We start from the raw sequence: 20,266 nt of genomic DNA, 5'->3' as shown, positions 1-20,266 counted from the left end.
TCAGTGCTAAGCATCAACACTTTTCTCCAAGAGCTTCCTCATGGCTGAGGAGAGACCAGGAGGGCTGGGGTGATAATGACGGTAGATGGAAAAAAATACTGTCCCTATGTGTTCAATAGGTTTCAGACACATTAACAAGCAGCAGCCGTGTTTAAATGGCTACCTGGGTGGGCTTTGTGTGATGTGGGCTGGCTGCATGAGGGAATGGGTGTCAGGGGATGGGAAATCAGTGGGAGCCAAGAGCACGTCAATAGGATATTAGTCCTCTGGAAATTCTTTTGCACACCACCTGATGAGGCTCTGCTTGGTCAATAGTAAGTCAGATGGAGACGCTCTATTAAGGGAAAATGTGCAGATAATAATGTAAAGGAATAGAATAAGTCAGTATACATTTACCTCATTTCCAACACTGCAGTGACAGCGCTGATGCAGAGCCAGTTCTGCTTTGGTGTCTTTTGAAACCAGACCAGATTTTGGCAGGTGCGAGATCCAAATTTTTCCTGGAGTTAGAGTTATAGAGAAATCTGTGCTCTGCATCAGCACTGGAACCACAATGGTGGAAAAGAAGCTGGTAGTACTGGACCGCATTGGACTGAGTGTACTCCAGTCAGGCTAAGTTGGCGAGGACAGTTATCAGCTGACGTCAAGATGTTTTGGGGCGTATTTATGTTACATATTTTACCCAGGCTGTAGACTCCTTTACTATGTCTCAAGTTGCATACTTCCACACTTGCATTTGCTAATCTGTGTGTTTTACATAAAATGCTGTACCAGAACTTGGAGGATGTAGTCCTACATGGTTAAGTTTTTCACAGTCACCAGGCAAACATCTCTTCGTACTAGTAGGATGAATATTGTCAATCAGGTAGCAGCTCTTTGGTTATAAGGTAGAAAACAGCCACTGATTTTTATGTAATGTGCTGATTTCTCGTGTTTATGCATATTAAATTGGAGGCGAGAGGCTCAACAAGAGGTATGTTTACAAATTCTGGCCAGTAGTAGTATAGTGACGACCAAATGTTCCAATGCCACTTGTCAAAATGTACGCATTAAGCAAAGAAGGATATATTGTACATCCATATATTGGATACCCAACAAAGTTATCCAGAATCCAAATCTTTGAGAATTTGATCTGGGCTTTGGGTTTGTGTCAAGCTTTAAAAAAAGATACCTAAAACAGGATTTGAAAGGTTACATCTTCTAGCTTCATAACCTGTGGCTATCATGTAACCTAAGCCTATTCCTAAGTGGTTGCCCAGCCACCTTGTGGATGTTAAGAGGTTAAACTTGAGAACCACAAAAAAGAGCAGTTCACTGGAATGTAATGGCAACTATTTCCAAACATTAAACTAGCTTTCAGCTCAGTTAAATCACCTCCTAAAATTACAAAAGTCTATCCCTAATCTTGAGACTTCCTCCACAGCAGCTTGGTCCCCTGCTTAGCATCCATGTTGATCCAAAGCCCCCGGGACTAATCTGCATGGTCATAGGTTCAGGGGTCAGCCACTGGGCCCTCATCCAGAGAAACCTCCCGGCTAAGATTGCTTCACATCCCCCCTAACTGCTGCATTTCACAACACTTAGCTTCACAATGTAAGGGCCTCTGTGCTCCCACCCTCCCCTTGTCAAACCGCCTGGTATCTGGGTTAAATGGAAATCTGCGACCCTAGAGGGGGCCTGAGGACTTTCTGGGGTGATAGCTCTGCTCTGTAACCCGGGAACAGAGAGACTCTCTGGGCTGGGAGGCTGACCCAAAGCCCTGGGGCTCAGGACCTGCATGAACCTGCTTTAATTATATTAGCTGCAGTATTTAGACCCCATGGCCTTGGCTTTCAAAAGCACTTTAAGTCAGGACAGTTTTCATCACCACCTGATTTGCAAAGCACCCCCACTCCACCCCCACCGAGTGTTTTAGTTTGGCGCGCTAAGCTCCGTCATCATAACTATTTGTCGGACAAGGTCACGTCACATTAACCGGTGATGCACGCAGGCCTTTCCCCTATTTTTCATCCTTCTGTCACAGTTTCTTTTGTAGTGAGCCCCTCCTGAGTGACGGGCCCGGCCGGCACATATCTCAGCCAGACAGGCTGGGTGGTCAGGATCGCACACATGTGAGACTAAGAGACGCAGTTTGAATTAAAACACACACTCCCTGATATATTATCTGATGAAGCGGTGCTTGTCTTTGTTTCTCACTGATGGAGCGTTTTTGTGTTTCTGGGTCTCAGGCATTGCAGGGCAGGGAGCGGGTTGTTGGCTATAGACCCATTTGGTCACAGTGGGAAAAAAAAAGTTAAATGAATAATTAACAGTCACATGAAAGCATGAACGTGCAGTGCCTACCCATGTAATGCTTCTCCGCATAGTACATTAGCATATCCCAAAGGAGCCGGGAGATGAAATTAGCGTTGTGTTCCACCTAATTGCTCAGCTCTGGCAAATTAACATGCCCTTATTCAACCTTGTGTTTGTGAAATGCAATTCATGCTGTTTGTTTCATGTTTAAATCAGCGTATTTACACATGAAAAGATTAACCATCTCTATTAATTTCACTAAATTCTGCATCCTCTGTTAGCTGCCTGCACACAGCACAGCCGTAATTTTTATTGACAGACGCAAATCAGCAGAAACACATTGAGCTGCAGAGACGCTGTACAACAGGCTCAAAGCACAACCGGCGACTTGTCTGCCTGCGGGAAAGTGGAAGCTGCTCTAATCAATGCTAGCATTTTTGCTAATGCTAATTGCTCGAGTAATTTACAAAGATATACTGTGTGCTGATAGCTGCTCTCGTACAGCAATTGAACTCACATTTCTTTCTTTTGGAGAACTCCCTTGCACAGCACAGTCGGATTAATAAATACCGTGCTTTTAGCTGAAGGCACTTCATTGTATTTATGGCTCCAGTGGCATTAAAACATTAAAACTAGATGTTAGTGGAAATGTTCTTTTAGAGAGCTGACTCTGAATCAAGAAGCACTTTGGATCTCAGAGCAAACTAAAGTGAATAGAAGAGAGTGGCTCTTTTCCATCTTTGTGTCGAGTGAAGTTTTCTCGTTTTTCCCTGATGTATAAACTGGCAGTGGAGTCATGGAGTGGAAGGAAGTAGGTGTCAGTCATCTGTAATTTCACCATTGTTTTTAAATTTCCAGCTCCTAACACGTAACACACGATCCGTACTTCTATTCTCATGTTATGCTAGATTGTTTTTGACCACCTTCAAAGGGCGATGTGGCTTTTTCTGGATGGCTCATCATCATCTAATGATGTCCTCTGACGCTAATCTTTTTTTAATGTGTGCCTTTATTATTTATTATTTGTTCTAGACTGTTTTATAGTTATGGACAGAGTAGTACCTCTGTCATGGTGTTTGGCTGTTTTGTCCCCATAGACGAGATGTTAAAATGTCAAGCTCGGGCACTGATACAGATCACCTCATTAAGCAGTCCACATATTTGCCATAAAAGGGTTGAGGCTGGAGTCCACTCCAGAACATCTCCTGTGTGTTCTCCTCACACACACCTCTGACTTTACTGTCCAATAAAGGCTAAAAATGCCCAGAAAATACATAAAAATGTCAAACTTTATAGCAAATGCTACTGGTAGGTACAAAAATACTCTGGTTTCAATAGAGGTATCTTACATGATGTCATGTGCACATAGCTTGAGAGTTGTCCACCATACTGGATAATATAGTCACTGGTCGCCAGGGGAAAATCTATATTCCCCAACTGGTTAGTAAGTGGTTCCTGGAGGTTGCTGAAGGTGCCAAAGAAGGTGCTACACCAAACACATTATAGTGATTGCTTTGGCTGCTGGAAAGTTGTGTCTCAGCGCTCTACCCAACCAATTTCAACGGTCTTCGTTTCCATGTGTGTCACGACTTTAACAGTTTCACTGCCGCTCAGACATTTGCTGGTGAGTGTTTGAATAGTACAGGCTTCTAGAGGGGCTTCTTCCCTTGACCCTACATCATCATATGTCCTAACTGACAGAAAAGTTAACTTTTTTAAATAATTCACCTCATGTTCAACATTTCTATTATTAGGGGTGTGGCTCATTGACTGACAGGTCAGTGGCAATACAGGTGGCTGCAGTGGCAACCTGTCTGCCAGGATTCATCTCAGCTAATTGAAGTCCTTGAACTGGACCTCTGGACTCATATTACTGACAATATGTATAAAATTCCCCACTCGGCCTGCAGACGATTTTTATCCTTCAAGCTCGGGTCCGGTACCAGAGGCCTGGGAGCTTGAGGGTCCTGTATTCTAAGGAGCTTGGAAAGAAAAGCGTCTGGACTCCTTTAGGGTGCTTGAAGACATTTCACCTCTCATCCGAGAAGCTTCTTCAGTTCTAAGGTCATTTGACCCTATAACTGAAGAAGCTTCGGATCAGAGAAGCTTCAAGAAACTTAAAGAGGTCCAGAAGCTTTTCTTTCCAAGCTCCTCATATTACGATGACCTGGATAACTGAGAACCTTCACATACATGAGGGTCCTGTATCTTTGGTGTTCCTAGAACTGCACTCGTCTGGACAGAGAACTCGGATGTAATTCCTGGGATCTGCTGGAGCCAGTCACCCAGTTCGGGGGTCACTCCATTACCATGGTGACCCTGTTGCCTTTACCCTCCACATCTTCTCGAGTTCCTCTCTCAGGCCCTGGCATTTCTGGAGCTTCTTGTGTTCCTTCTTCCTGATTTGCTATAGCTTGGTATAGCTACATCTATAACTACACCCTTCTTGTTCCGCTTGTCCACCACTGCTATGTCTGGTTGATCTGGTTGGTATGTCTGGTTGAGTCAACACCAGTTTATCCATCAGTATGTGGAAGTCCCTGCAGGATCTTAGCTTGGTTATTTTACATATACACTAAAGGATGTGTAATTTGAACCTATGCCTACTGGAGTAACAGAGGCATCATGGTTATTATGTTTGGTTGTTCCTATGTTCAAGCCACTTGTTGACCTTAACATTCTTATTACCCCATGATTAGCTGTTTTTCCCCAGGTGAAAGCCTGCAATTGTTATACAGTCTGTATAGTGTTGAGTGTATGTTTATTTGCATGAATTTTGCAGTTTGAAAGTGTGAAGTGAAATCAGTCATGAACACTGCATCTTTGATTTCGTGAGTGAAATTGTAGAATATTTTTGTGGATTGTTTAGTCACCATTTTAAAGCTAGCATGGCTGCGTGTGTCGTGCTCGTGTGTCTCTAGGTTGGTGTCTGTGTCACTTTGCTCTGCAGTAACACAACACATCCTCACACTCCTCAGTAAATAGGCTCCAGCTGTCACTCCAAATGCTGGCTGTTTGAACAGAGCTGCTCACTTTGCCATCATCTCTCCTCTTCACTTATTGCTGCTACTTGTGCTGTCCCCTGCAGAGAGCGGCGGATTCACTCACACGCTCAATGAAATGCTGTCACCGCTGCATTCTCACCCATTTCCTGTGCAGAGGAACAGAAAACGTCTTCAGGACTTGTTTCCCTAAAATGATGTTTGCTTTTTTTCTTTTCTGATGCACACACGCACTTACAGGTTAACACAGGAATGAAGGGAGGTAACAAGATAAAACTAGCTGGAGGCAAATAAACCAGTGCAGGTTAAACGGAGCCGTGGAGGAGCACACATCAAAGCAGAACACCTCTGGCCAAAGTAAACCCAAACATGGATCACATTCACACATGACCCGCAGCCCAAACATCTCACTCACTCCTACACGTCAGAATCTAATACAGGCCGTGTCAGGTCTCATTTGTGTGATTCAATTTGTCTTTCCTGATATGCTTAGCCCTCTGTGCAGTGAGTCATGGTGAGATGAGACTGAAAGGCTGGAGACTGGCAGCCAGCAAGACCAGAGTGATCCTGTGAGCGTGCGAGACAGAATTAGTGAGAACATGGAGATTTGCGAGGATGAAGTTTGCTTCTTCTTTGCAGGATAAATGTTCTTCCAGAAGCGATCAGAGAGCTCATGATTTATTCACCACGTCCTCCGGCCCGTCTGACCCTCCTCAGACACAAATTCAGAAATGGAAACACACACTTGACCGTGGCGGATTTACTCTGCGCATCACTGTCCTCTCAGTTTGTTTGTCCTCACGACACAGGATGCAGCAGTCTGGGTAAAATCAATGAAGGCCAGCATGAGCCAGACAAACTATAATTCAGAGCTGATTTACGGAAGCTGTAATGTCCAAAGGGATTCATTAGAAAACACACAGACCCGTAAACAGCAAGAGGTACAATTAGTGAACGCAAGAACTCTAAAACAAACTTCTGATTATAGACGAATGCATATAAGGGTATAAAACTCCTTGTTAGAGCAAGATGAATATCCAAGTTGGCACCACACAGTTTTCAAATCTATAATCACACTTAATGCAATAACAGGTGCCCATGAGTCATGAAAGGCTGAAATAAAAATGTGTTTGTTAAGGAAAGAAGCATCCGAGTCTTCTCTCACCCCCGTTCTCTGTGGCCTGCTGGAGCGGGGGGGCTAGGAGGAGGAGTTGGCCGTCCGACTGGGGTCCGGAATGTGGGGCCTCCCTGCTGCTGCGGAGTCGGGACTGTCTGCTTCTCCCCACCGCAGGGAAAAGGGTAACACCACCTGGGTCTGGGTGCAGTTCCCCCCTCCAGGGGCAAGGGTACCTAGACCTGGTTCGTAGAGTACGCTTGGGGAGTGTGATTGTGTGTACAGCGTCTCTTTATGTCTGTCTCCACGTTGGTTGAGTGTGAAGTAAGTGCATATGAGAGCATGAGGGTGGGAATGGATGTTTGTATCTGTGTGTGCCTGTATGTCTGTGTCTATATGTCAGGTTGGGTATCAGACGCCACCTCTCTGAGGACATCTCAGGCCCTCCAAGGTTTGGGGGCCTATTTCCCCCCACCACTTCCCCTGCCGGGGGCGGACTCCCTCAGACATCGGTGCGTTGGTGGTTCTTTGTGTCCGGGGATGGGTGTCTAGGTACACACCGGCTCACTCCTTGGCGGTGGCGTATAGGGGCCTGGAGCCTGGGGCTTGCTCAGGCCACTTCGGAGGTGGGGTGCCCCCGGCCTCTCGGCCTGGGGCTCGGTCACTCAGGCACAGCTGGCTGCCGGCGGAGCTCACGGGCATGTCACTGCAACCCCCCCTGGCTTCTGCTCCGTGGCTGCTGAATGACCCCTCATCTGGGACTCTCCTCAGCTCTTTCTGGGACAGTGGCACGGCTGCCCCTCTGTTGGTCTTCCTTGGTCTCTTGTGTTCTGCGGGCCTCTGGATGTCTGGAGTTTTGATCTCCTCCATACCTGCTTCATGCCCTGGAGGACGGGGCAGTGGCCCCCCACATCCTCTAGCAGATCATTACATGAAGGAACCTTTTAAAAAACAAGCGCGTCCATGCTCACAGGTGTACACACGGGTGATCACACACACAAACTACACCCTTTTTGGCTCCTACCTCAAAGCACACTGTGCTGTCGATCTTACGTGCTGCACAATAATGTTTAATATTTAGTATTTACTGTCATATTCCCATATATCATTGTGAGGCATCCGTTGGGCATCTTTCTTCGCCTTTAGACAATAATTCGGATGGCATAAGAGCCAAACGGGACAGGCAAAAAAAAAAAAAAAGAAAAAAAGAAAAAAAAAAAGAAGCATCGACTAACATTTTTAAAGTTTAGAAAAAATAACAGTTTCTGTGGGCTCTGAAGGGGACCTGCGATCTGTGCAGGGTGAACGCCACTTATAGCCCAATATCAACTGGGACAAGCTTATCATAAATTATTTATTAATTTCAGATGTTAATTTCAGATCTCTAATACCATCTCTCTGCTCCAGGTCCAGTTTCCATAGCAGCGCTCTAAGTAAAAATACCCAAACCTCCCTCTCCTCTCTCCCCGAACCCCTCCTCCTGTCCTCCTCCTTTCTTGTTTGAATTTTGGTTCCTGCTTGGATTATATTCAGATTATTTTTCATCTCTCTGAGTTTATTATTTTCCCAGTGTCTCTGTCTTTGGATCTCTTTGTTTTGACTTTGTGTTGGTGCCTTTAGGGCCTTTCACACATGAAGCAGCACGCCTTGCGCTGTGCTCTGAAACACGTTCTTTTTGCTTAAATGCATTTGTGGAAAGAGAGAGAGAGCAGGTGCATCGAGTGCACGTGAAGACCATGAACAGCAGAAAAAGGGTTATAGGACATGCAGAGTGCAGCAGCCAAATTTTGTGCTGTCTGTCCAACCCAGTAGTCCTTATGTGAACTCGTCTTTTGTCTTCCCGGTTTAATTTTAGTGGTTTAAAGACCTCATAGTACCATGTCACCCCCAGCAGAGCACTTTGCTCTCAGTCTGTTGGCTTACTTGAGGTTAAAAGGACAGTATGTGACAGCCTCCAGTTTTCAGACCCATCTTCTGTAGAATCAGCTCCAGTACATCTGGGGGCTGATACACTGTTTTTTTTTTTAGTTTCTTTTTTAAGTAATTCATCTAATTCCTCATCTCTCCAGCCTCTCATCCCCAACCAGTCATGGCAGATGCCTGTCACTCCCAGAGGTTGGTTCTGCTGATGGTTTCCTTCTTTTAAAAGGGAGATTTTCCTTCCCATTCTAGTGTTGCTTGTGCTTGCTCATAGGGGGTCATCTGATTGCAATGGAAAGATGTCCTGGGTTTGTAGAAAATGCCTCCTTGTTTAGGACCCTAATGGTTCCAATGATTTTTGTGTCTTTCTAGTTCTTTTATTTCTTTTTTTAGACTTTCAATGTTTCAGACTTTTGTGACATTCAGACAGATGTCCTGTATTTGGGTTGCCACTCCTGGCTCGTCTTTCTGTGGCGACACAGAGGTATTCCAAATCCAGCTGAGGATATAACCTCCCCGGTTTAGTTGGTAATTCTTAAAGGTGACCTATCTGATCATTTCCATCTTCATATTTTTTACTCTGGGACTCTGATATAGCTTTGCATGTTTAGTTCTAGACTACAAAATGACAGTGATGGTTTTATGTTAAATGGAAGTTAACAGCTGTTATTAACCCTATGAAATGGTTATATAACATAACACAATGAGTTGGTTTTTATTATCTGTGGAACCTAACTCATGTCTGGTATAGAAACTCTCCATTATGACTTCTCTTTGTGTTGGCTTCCCCGTTAGTTTTACCACCCACCGCAGCAGGTTTTCAGCCTGCTGTAACCTGGCAACCCAAAAGATGTTTCACTTCAAGGAGAATAAAAAGACATTCAGGTGGTTTATTGCAGCCTGACAGTCAGTATCAGTCACATGAAAACAAAGATATGAAGCCGGTTATGATTCTTTTTGTATCTATCTGGATGGTTAACAGACTGTCAGGGTGCTGGATTAGCGCTCTCTGATTAAATGGAGCACAGAGATGGAGTAGTGGAGAAATGTAGACTCTTGTTTGATCGATGTGGAGAATTATGTTACAGTGATCCATCTAGTATTTAGCAGAACTTAGAAAGTGAGAAATATAGGTCTAGAGAAATGAGGCCTATGGTTAAATAAGTCATAGATTTCTATCATATCTATCCTTTTTCTGTGGTAGTGGTCCATATTAAACATGGCCATCTGTATGATGTTGGTGATTTCTGAAACAGTCATCTCAGGGAAATAGGCCCCACCCACGGGCAGCCAGATGTTATTCCACCCCTGAAGGTGTGCTGTGGTATCTGGCACCAAGATCTTAGAAACACATCCTTTAACTCTGTTTCAGGTGGCCCTTTAACTGTAAGTTACGAGCTGGGGCCTCCATGAATTGGGCCTGTTAGTCCACTACATCACCACAAATGTTCAATTGGACTAAAATCTTAGGAATTTGGTCAAGACCTCAAACTCATTGTTTTATTCCTGAACCATTTTTGCTTTGTGTTAGGGCACGTTATCCTGCTGAACAAAACTCCATCAAGGATTATCGATTCCATTAAAGGGTGTAGAACAATGCTTAGGTAGATGATAGGTGTCAAAGTACATCCACATGGATGGCATGACAAGGTTTTCCAGCAGACCACTGCCTAAACCATCACACTGCCTCTGCTGACTTGCCTTCTTACCATAGAATATCCTGGTTCCGGGTATTCCCCACAAACACCCAACCATCCATCTGATGTAAAAGAACACATGATTAATCAGGCCACCTTCTTCCACTGCTCCATGCTCCAGCTCTGATACTCGTGTACCCATGTTGGACCTTTTGGCAGTAGGAAGGGGTCAGCATGGGCACCCTGACTAGTCTGCAGCTATGCAGACCCACACACTGCAAACTGTGATGCACTGTGTATTCTGACATCTTTCCATCAGAAACAGCATGAGGATATTTGGCAATTTGAGTTACAGTAGCTTACTTGTTGGATTGGACCACACGGGCAATCCATCATGGTCATGGCTACATGTGATCCTGTCGCTAGTTCACCACTGTTTCTTCCTTGGACCAATTTTGATAGATTATGACCACTGCAGACCGAGAACACTTCGCAAGAGCTGCAGTTTTGGATTGTCCCTTTTCAAACTCGCTCAAAATCCTTACACTTGCCTTTTTTTTCCTGGTTCAAATACATCAACTTTGAGGACAAAATGTTCACTTGCTCTCCAGTATATCCCACTCAATAACAGGTGCCACAGTGAAGAGCTAATCATTGTTATTCTCTTCACTTGTCAGTGGTCATGATGTTATGCCTGATCAGTGTATATAGGTCTAATCAGGGGGAGTGGAAACACCTGAACCTAATCAAGGTAACAAGACAGGAAATAAAATAAAAGACACAGCACAAGGAACAGATGACTAACAAAATAAAACAGAAAGAAACCGAACAGGGAAACATCTAATACAAAGACAAAGACTAAGGAGACTAGACTTGTACCAGAATAAGCTTAAACACAAAAAGAAGAAAACTCAGACTACCTTAAAAATCATTAAGAGCATAACAAAATCTCACCCTGCAGTAGTAATCCAAAACTACATTTCAAGAACAACTAAGAAAAGCAAACTAAAAAAATTCTTAATAACCAGCAAACCCAAAATAAGCACACATAAACCCACAGACCAAAACAATAACATAAAGAAGGGTTATTTTGATCTGTGAATAATGCAAAGCTACTCTAGTAAAGTCCACAAATAAAAATGTGAGTTTTAGGGAGGGGGGGGGGGGGGGTTAAATAAATTGGCATTAACCAGCCTTTTTTTTTTATATGCAGTCCCTCCAGGAACTTGTGGAGCTGACTGCTCAGTGTTTCCTCAGCAGGGTTGCTGTGCTGATAGTGAGGCTGCTTTAAAGGTGGCTGAAAGGGAAGAAAAAGCAGAAAAGGAGCAGTAGCGTGCATCACTGTGTGCATTTTTATTTCCATTAGAAGTCTGAAGGTTGTATCTTTGTATTGCTTTTTATCAGAATTTTTAACTGTGTATCATTCTTCATCTTTTTCTTTATCTACTCATTACAGTAATATTCATGTTTAATCTTTTACATTGCATTCATACTCTATCCTTTATTTAATTCTTTATGTAATTTAATATCTAAGCTAAAGATATACTGCAAGGCTTGGCTGTGCATCATGCAGGAGGATCTGTGGCCACCCTGCAGCCAACATCTTTATTTTAATCCCAGTGAATCGAGCATGAAGGACTTCTCCTTGTTCCCTGTTCTATTCTCTCATATTCCCTCTTTAGTCGGTCTCTCTCTTTCTTCTCTTCCATCTCTCCCCCCTGTATGTTTCCCCTCTCTGCCCATCTCTCACAGTCTCTCCCTCCTTCATACATTCTTTCTCTTTTATTCTCCCTCTCCTTCACATAGCTTACTGTGCGGCAGTTTAAGGGTCTGCAGGGCTGCCTCCTCCAGCCAGCTTAGGTGAATCAGTTACCATGGCAATCAAACCCAAATAAGCAACAATGGCATGTTAATTATGGTTATTACTGTATGAAGACTGTTCCAAGAAAATGAGCGATGCTACTTTTCTTTGGAGGGATTAAAGAAAGAAAATGTCAGAGGTGAGGCAGTTTGGACGACATAATTCAGAACAGAGCAGATGCAGAAAAAGCCCCCCTCCCCGACTCATTTTGGTGCAAGATGGAGGGTCCACAAAGACGCCTGCTGCCCTTGGCTCTGAGGGGGTACCAGGAAAGATTGGCCATGATTCAACTAAATGCCCCAGAACTGTGATCTCACATAAGCGAATATACCTTTTGTATAGACGAACCAAAATGGGAAAAATACCCAATAAAATAATAGCGCAAATGAAGGGTAAATCATGACCATGTGTTTTGGGCATATGTGAGCTACCTATGGCTGAATAAGTGGGCCAGATTTGGCTTATCTGACGTCTCCAATATATAAGGACCTGTGACTGAAAAAACCAAAGCACTTTGTCACACACGCACACGCACACACACACACACACACAGCAGGAGTTCTTGTTCAAAGTTCTTGAGATCTTATGAAGGCTAAAACAGATCCTGAAAGAGTCTCAATAGTGGACTAAAATTTATCAGATGTTGTAAGAATTTACCTCAGCTCACATTTTCACATTGGTTTGTGTTGGTTAGATCTGTCAGTAGTATGCTTGCTAACACGTTAGTTATGCAACGCTGGTAATTTGGCTTGTTTTTGTCACTTATTTGTGAATGGAGCTTTAGCTAGCCCTAACGAATCAATATTAAGTCCAGCGTGTACCAAAAATAACAGATGGAGTACAGATCCCTGTTCTTTTTGTTATTTTGTCTTCAGTACTCGTGCTTTTACACAGGTACATAGCACAGTCAGAAAATATCTATTCTTTCCACACAGTGATATTTTCCTCTGCTTTCTAGGTTCTAATGGACCTTACGGGTGTGCTAATGTACTGGAGATGCTTCCTGTGCGTGTTTTAGAAAGCCGACTCAGTGGGGCTGGCATACGTCAGTGCACATCCTCAATTCACATTCGGGCTCTTAAGTCTTTTCAAAGGGCTTTCATAACATCCATGTTTACAAAAGTGGAGGGCCTACAATGACCATGAACAAGAGGGAAGCGGGAGAGAAACGGGAGGATGAGCGGAAAAACAGGAGGCGGATCAACAAGATGAAGCTTTGCCATTTCCAAACCGTCTGTTCCTTTCGCATCCAGCCATTAGCAGCGTTAGCATCTCCTTGTCAGCTTTCTGGCTAATTAGATCCAATGGGGTGAGTGTGCGTGCATGTGTGTGTGTGAGAGAGAGAGAGGCAAATTGATAAACGTGTGTTTGCATGTGCGTTAACGCTGTTGCCATGGGAACAGTGTTCCTGTATTACCCCACTAACAGAACACCAGCAACTTGCCACTTTTCATACGCCCACATTTGAATGTGCGACTCAGTGCAGCTTCTGGTGCTAGCTTTTGGTCAGGCTGGATTTACTTAACAAGAGCTGCAACTCTCCAGGTGCAGAGTTATTAAAACTACAGAGGAGATGTGTGGAGAGGACACATGTTGAGTGGTTTCATAATCAGAGGATACAGCAGTGCAACTTCATCTGTTTGAGGTGGGGAAAAAAGTTTGCTGTGAACAACTAGCTCCCAAACGGTGTGGCGTGAGGTGAGACCGGATGGGCCAGGGGATTATTTTTTGATTGCCGTGCATTAGAGCACAAAATGCAAAAGAATGACTGTTTAAAGCCAATGTCTTATGTTTATTGATAGTGTCTACCCTTCAAAAGTGAACAAGAGTTATAAAGTGAAGAAACAACAGCCTTGACTTAATTCAGTTTATTATGAATCTAATCATGATATCAATTTAGGGATTAATGTCTCCTTGATTGGACAGGTACCAATGACCATGGATGATCCCTCATCATCCAGACAGAAGTGTCTTTTCTCTCTGTGACAGGAAGTTGAAAGTGAGCAGATGATGGATTCTGCAGGACTTTGATTTAGTAAATCTTTGTCTGTCAACACAACCAAAGTAATGTTATCACACTGAGCAGAGGAGTGTGGACTCCAGCCTCCAAGAAAGATGGCCTAACCCTGTTGATGTTAGTCTAGCGAAGCAAACTAATCGAACACAGTGTGTCTGCAGCGGGTACAAACATTTCAGCAATATTTAAAACACAATTTGATTACCTAAGAATGAAATTAATGCTTTGTGTGTGTGTGTGTGTGTGTGCTCCTACACACACTCTACAGACAATTCTGTCAAGACTGACTGAACTCAGGCGCAGACTTGGGAAGGCAGTTAACAGTCTTTATTGAATGCAACACACCAGGTGAACTATGTACAAGGTGAGGGAACAGGCGGGGCACCAGGGATCCTCAACGGGGGGGGGGGAAGAAAACGCTCCACACTCCAGACAATAGAGTTTACTCATCACAAAGAAGACAAGAGATCAAAACTAGCTGGGATTTTACTAACAACAGTCGGTAACGGTCCAGCGACGAGTGATACTGAGCAGCCATCTAAGTAGCAGCCAGACAACTGCCAGGTAACGAGGCTCAGGTGTGTGATTGCAGACAGGTGCGTGGGCCAAAGGGCGGGAGCCCGAGATGAGCTCCACCCAGGCAGCGAGAAGACGGAGGGACAGAGAGGGAGGGAGAGAGAGAGCAGGAGCAAAATCAAAACAAAAACACATGTAGCCACACTGAGCCAGCCGGGTAGACACGGGGACCCTGACAAAATGTCTTCATCCTTGTCAATAACTGATTAGTTTGAGTGTTTTCTGTCTTTTAGACTAGTTGACTAGTCCCATTTGAACCAGTAAATTATGTCCAGGAACATTTCTACGAGCATCTGTACTGCTAGCACTGGTCCCAAGCAAAAAAAGAGTTTGACAAAAACGTATCTGTACCAATACAGATGTAAATTTCCCACCATATTTCTCCTTCTCTAAAAAGACTGTCAAGGAAATCAAAGTGTATTGCTAACATGGTGCTAGCTGTAGGAGACTGGAAACCTGTCTTCTAAAGCGCACTGATTTGGTACAGGAGGCTAGGAGACCGTTTATGCTGATGGAAATTAGATGTATGTTTGTAAAGAAAAGACTTTGTGTCATGATAGATGTCTTTATCTGACAAAGCAACCAAAAGAAGAACTGACCTCATGTCAGGAGGCTCAGAGGCTCTTCTGCACAGATTTCTTTGCTCTGTAGTCACTGAGCAGATTTGAGATGCAGATGCCGGGTCACAGAGCGAGGCGGAGGAAGCACTGGGGTCACAGCCTGGAGCTGCTGTGTGGTTTTTGTTCTTTCCTTTTGGTGGGATATGTTGGGAGGGAGAGGCGGCACTGTGGAGGTTTAAGCTTCTGTCAGTCCCCGTCACTCCCCGCCATTTAGATTCCAATTACACCTGTCAGCTGAGTCTGAGCCTCATCTGTCTCTTTCTCCGTGCCTTTAAACCCTCGCACACTCGACTTCCTCTGTGTTCAACAAGACTATGCGCTCATTCTTTTCCTTTCTTTATTCGTCTGTAACCTCCCTCTATGTCAGTCAGTATTAGCGTCTCCTCGATTCCTCTACCTCGCTCGCGCTCCAGACTCGCTGCGGCATTAATCCTCCTCCTAACACGGTTAGGATGCACAAGTCCTCACCGTGTTAGGAGGAGGAGGGCGAAGGGAAACAGCAAAGTGGCAGTGATGGTGTGTTGCATGGCGGCCACAGTGCTGAAACATGTGGTCATTTAACCCGACTGACACGCTGTCAGACAACTCGGTGAAAGGATGCTTGGATATCAGTCTGAGGAACGGATTAGAATCCTGATACTCATTTTAAAGTCTATCGGGATGGCCCTAAGCAGAGGGGAACAGGCTCTAATTTACTTTAATTCCATCAAGGCTGGATTACCAACTGGGCAAAGCTGCCAGCTGTGACATTTGTTAGAATTTGATTAACAGAATAAGACTGGAAATTGCACCACTGAAACACAGCATGAAATGAATGATAATAAAAAAAATTAGGGTCCGGAATTATTTTCTCAAGGCCCTGTCGCACTTTTATGATTAGATAATCATGTGACATTAACAACTGAAGATCTTTACTTAGATTATATTTCTTATTTTTTAAATGAAGTTTTTACAGAAAATATCTGTAGCTGTTTCACCCCCTTTGAACCATAACACTCTAATTTTTTCAATCTATATAAAGACAAACACAAGTGGCTGAAGCTGCTAGCTCCCCGTTTGACTTCCACCCCTCGGCTAATTGGAGTCAGTGAACTGGACCCCTCTGATCTGGTGTTGGACGTTTTTGGAGGATCTTTATTGCAGATACCTGACACAAAGCAAACCCCACAGTGCAGGAGTCATCTTGGACCCAGCTTGGATGTTTACTTTAACTCTAAACTGGAAGGGAGCCACAGCTTTCATTTTAAAGCATGGAAATGTTTCACAATTCTTCTGAAATGGTTGTGAACCCGTGCTCACTCATGCATCTTTTAGCATGTCAGTTTTCTCCCACTGATTTCTATTCAGGTGTCTTTGAGTGGAGGTGGCTTGTTTTGTGCATCTGTGTGATGCACCCACAGCTCATAGCTTAATTTCTCATCTAAATATCACTTTTAGTAGAAAATCAGTGTCTGTTAAGCACAAAAAAACAGTCTCTAGCTTTTTACTTCTGTACCGTTTTGCTCTGGGGGAGAAAAGTCAATAGAAAAGTACAGAAATTCCAGTTTAGCTATATGAATCATGCTCAAAATGTCTAAATTATATTACAAATGTAACACATTTTCACAGTTTGCCCTATAGTGGTCAATATCTTCTTTTTTAAACAGAATATGAGCAGCTGTAATGCTGAATGTAATTTTGTGCAATATCTATTTTCCTGCTGTCATCCTGCTGCCTGCTGCTGTTTGTGTTAAGCAGAGGAAAAAAGAGAAGTAAGTACGCTGAAATCTGAATAACTCACCATCTGTGATTATTATGCTGAATTCTAAAATCTGCCGTTAACGACTCGCTAACAAAATAAAAGCCAAGGCCTTTGAAAATCAATTTGCTGCACACCAGCCAAGGCGCGATGGTTTAAGTCATATTAAAAGAAAAGTTTTTGATTGCCTCTGGGCAGGCAGGAAAATCAATGTGGGGTCTGATTTATGAATATGACAGCAAGGATAGATGGATGGAAGGATGGATGGAGGGATGGATGGAGGGGAGGACAAATAAATAGAGGCTGGGGTAGCAGGGTGGAGGAATAGATGGATGGATGGATGGAGAGAAGCTGCAGGAGGAAGTTGCCCTGGAGGAGAAAAAGCATTAATCAGAACCGGTGACAGTTTGAGTGACTACATCCTGCCCCTCCAACCCTCAACCCCACCCTTTCATCCTCCTTAGAAGAAATCTGGGGGCATTAAGTTGACACTACGAGATTTCCAGGGAATAATGAGGTGCGCGTGAATATCATTTTAGCCTTTTTTGTCTTATTCTTCCTCTTTAACTCCCCATTCTGTTCCTCAGCTCATCTGCTCTCCGAGGTCGTGGATGAAACACGGATGACATATGAACACCCAGCGTCTTCCATAGCCATATGGACCAGCGCCACTTTGGAAGATGCTGTTGAAAATACAACAGCGAGGTCATCATTGGGTGAGACTCCACACACACACACATACATATGCAAAAACAGCGCTGTGAGTGTAGATGAAAGAAAGGGCAGGGTGAATCCTGATGGTGCGAACGCCGTTGGTCTCCATCTGTGGCTCATAATGTCTAACACGTTGGAGGCTTCGCCACCGCAGCTTCTGCCACGCCATAAATCACACACATCTGGTCCACTGATCCCCCGCTGCTGGACGCTGGTGGCGGGGAAACACACACACAAACACACACAGAGCCCATATGTATACACTCTGAAGTTCATGCAGTCACACACAAACTCATTCATCAAAGCTTACTCTGACTTGTTTCTGTCTGTGTGGCTCCCAAAATACACAATGTAAATGACATCCACATTTTTGGAGCCATAAAGTAATATTTCATTTTTTTCACCAACTTTGACTCTAATCTGTTTTTCTCAGGGCGGCTCACTTGATAATGCACATCATCAAGTATCAAATCTGGTGGCTGTGGATATCCTAAGCTCCATGTTAGGTTCTGGTTTGCACTGCAGCCACATGCTAAACAAGAACAGTTTCAGAAACCAGACGATGCTACTTTTCTAATGTTAGATTTCATTTTCATGATTCCAAATAAAGAGGTCAAAGTGGACCTGACCCTAAACAGCACCCTGCCGTTCTCCAGAGGTCATCGTACCCTACTCTGCACTTTACTACTCTGCAGCAGCTACCACTGCTAACAAATGATTCAACATCAAACTATCCAAATATCTGTTGAGATTATCTTAAACACAACAACAAATGTGATTCAGAACATGTTTACTTTTGCATGTATTATTTTACATAGCTTAACAGTATCATTATCACACCATACAGCATTTCCTAAACTAGTGAGGATCCTGACTGATTCTGTGGACTAACAGCCACTCCTTTCTGTGTTTTTTAAACTCTTACTACCCAAAAGAAAAATAGAGACAAAAGAAGCAAAAGCAGTGGAAACAGCAAACACATTAAATAAGGAGTTCTGAGCAATAGGGAAAGTGTAACATGCCCCCAAAACACTCCTTCATTTCAAGTTCATCATTGTTCTTCTCTTCTATAAATGGCACTACAGTGAAAATCAGGGAGAGCAGCTCCTTTTATTTCAACACAATTGGATCTTCTGGAGATTTTCTTGATTTGTTGCCTCCATTTTTGCCTATATTTGGATGGAAACTCTGTTTGCGTCTGTGAACGTGTGACTTTCCTCTTATTTAAAGTCACACTCTTTTATTATGTGTGAGTCACGTTACATTCCCATTAACAATGCCCCTCTAACACAATCTGTGTAGGATCCAGGATGCTAGCTCACGCACACATACGTCATATTCTGCAGCTAAACTGCCACATTTTCTTGGCTGTGAAACGGATGATTTCTTTATTCCCTTTCTTTGTGACTCACGCCATGTGAGCAAAAAGCGCAAACTAAGTGAAAGTGATGGATTGTGGGTAAAGCCTGCTCACACAGCAGGGGCACAGAGAGGCTAAAAATGCTTTAACAAGATTCACTCCTTTCACTTGCTGCTTACTTGACCTCAATCCTGTTTTAGGGGTGTGTGTTGCATCAAACTGATGCTGCTGCTGCAGAATCTCAATGGGAGCTTTATCCGCTCTTTTAAAATGCAAATAGAAAATTAAACGTAACCTGCTTTACATCCACAGGTGATCTACAGGCAACTGTCCACCATTAAAGTTGGAAAGCACTTCCTTTTCTCTATATTTATGTTAGACGAGCCATTACTGAAGCAATTTGGTCATTAGAAGCAACCCTTCTTGCTCCACCTTACCTGCTCTGCTCTGTAATGACACATAGTCGTTATTTCCCTCTAAATTAGCTCCTCCGATCAATAGCACATCTTAATATCAGCTTCCTGATCGCTCTGTCGTGCCACTCATACTTTATGTCCAAAACATATTTTACAGTTAATACAGTTTTAATTGGAACGTCAATAAAAGACAAAAACAGCCCGTCTGTGTTGTTGTTTGTGGACGGCTTAATCGATCTGCCAGCACAGACAACAGACTCTGTCATAACCCACGTCCCCTCCCTTCCCACTACCCGCGATGAGCACAATAATCGCCGCCATGTGACGGCTAAGTGGGGCGTTCCTGCTCCCTGACAGCCGCCCACCTGCCTTGATTGATGATATTGTTTTTAAAAAGTGAAAATAGTTGGAGGTTAGAGCTGATTGGTGGATGTAGTGCTGGAGGGCTTGTGCAGGGAGGAGGGGGGTGTGGGGGTCCTCTTTTCCCAAAAAGTCACATTCCATCGGGAATAAAGGATGGCATTGTGGAAGCTAATCCACTTCAGTAACAGGACGGCTGCTCTGTGGTGGGTTTGTGTGTGGGAGTGTTATCTCCTGTGTGTTCTGTGTGTGTCTGTGGGTGTGTGTTACTGTGTTCCTTATGTGTTACTTGTTTACAACTATTTCATCTCAGTGAATAACGTTCTCTTATGTGGAACTGAAACTTCATTTCTCTTTAATGTTTCTCAGTCTGAGAGTATAACTAATGGCGTAATAGATTTACTTTCCTATAAAGTCCTATAGTGACATCTAAATCAAGTGGTCAGATTAGATGTCAAGATTTCTTTTAAACATTTCAACACTCTGCTTCATGTTGCAACAAAAAAGTTTGTTAATTCAGCAACAACCCAGAAGAAAGCTAATTTTATGTAGTGAAGCCCTATTTCTACCAGACTGGAATATGGAACACCAATGAGCCTGCGGTTTCACACGAAGACCCGCCCCTTCTCATCACAT

This window comes from Neolamprologus multifasciatus, chromosome 16 (genome assembly GCF_963576455.1).
Source record: "Neolamprologus multifasciatus chromosome 16, fNeoMul1.2, whole genome shotgun sequence".
Taxonomy (NCBI): Eukaryota; Metazoa; Chordata; class Actinopteri; order Cichliformes; family Cichlidae; genus Neolamprologus; species Neolamprologus multifasciatus.
Note: the sequence above shows the minus strand (reverse complement) of the source record.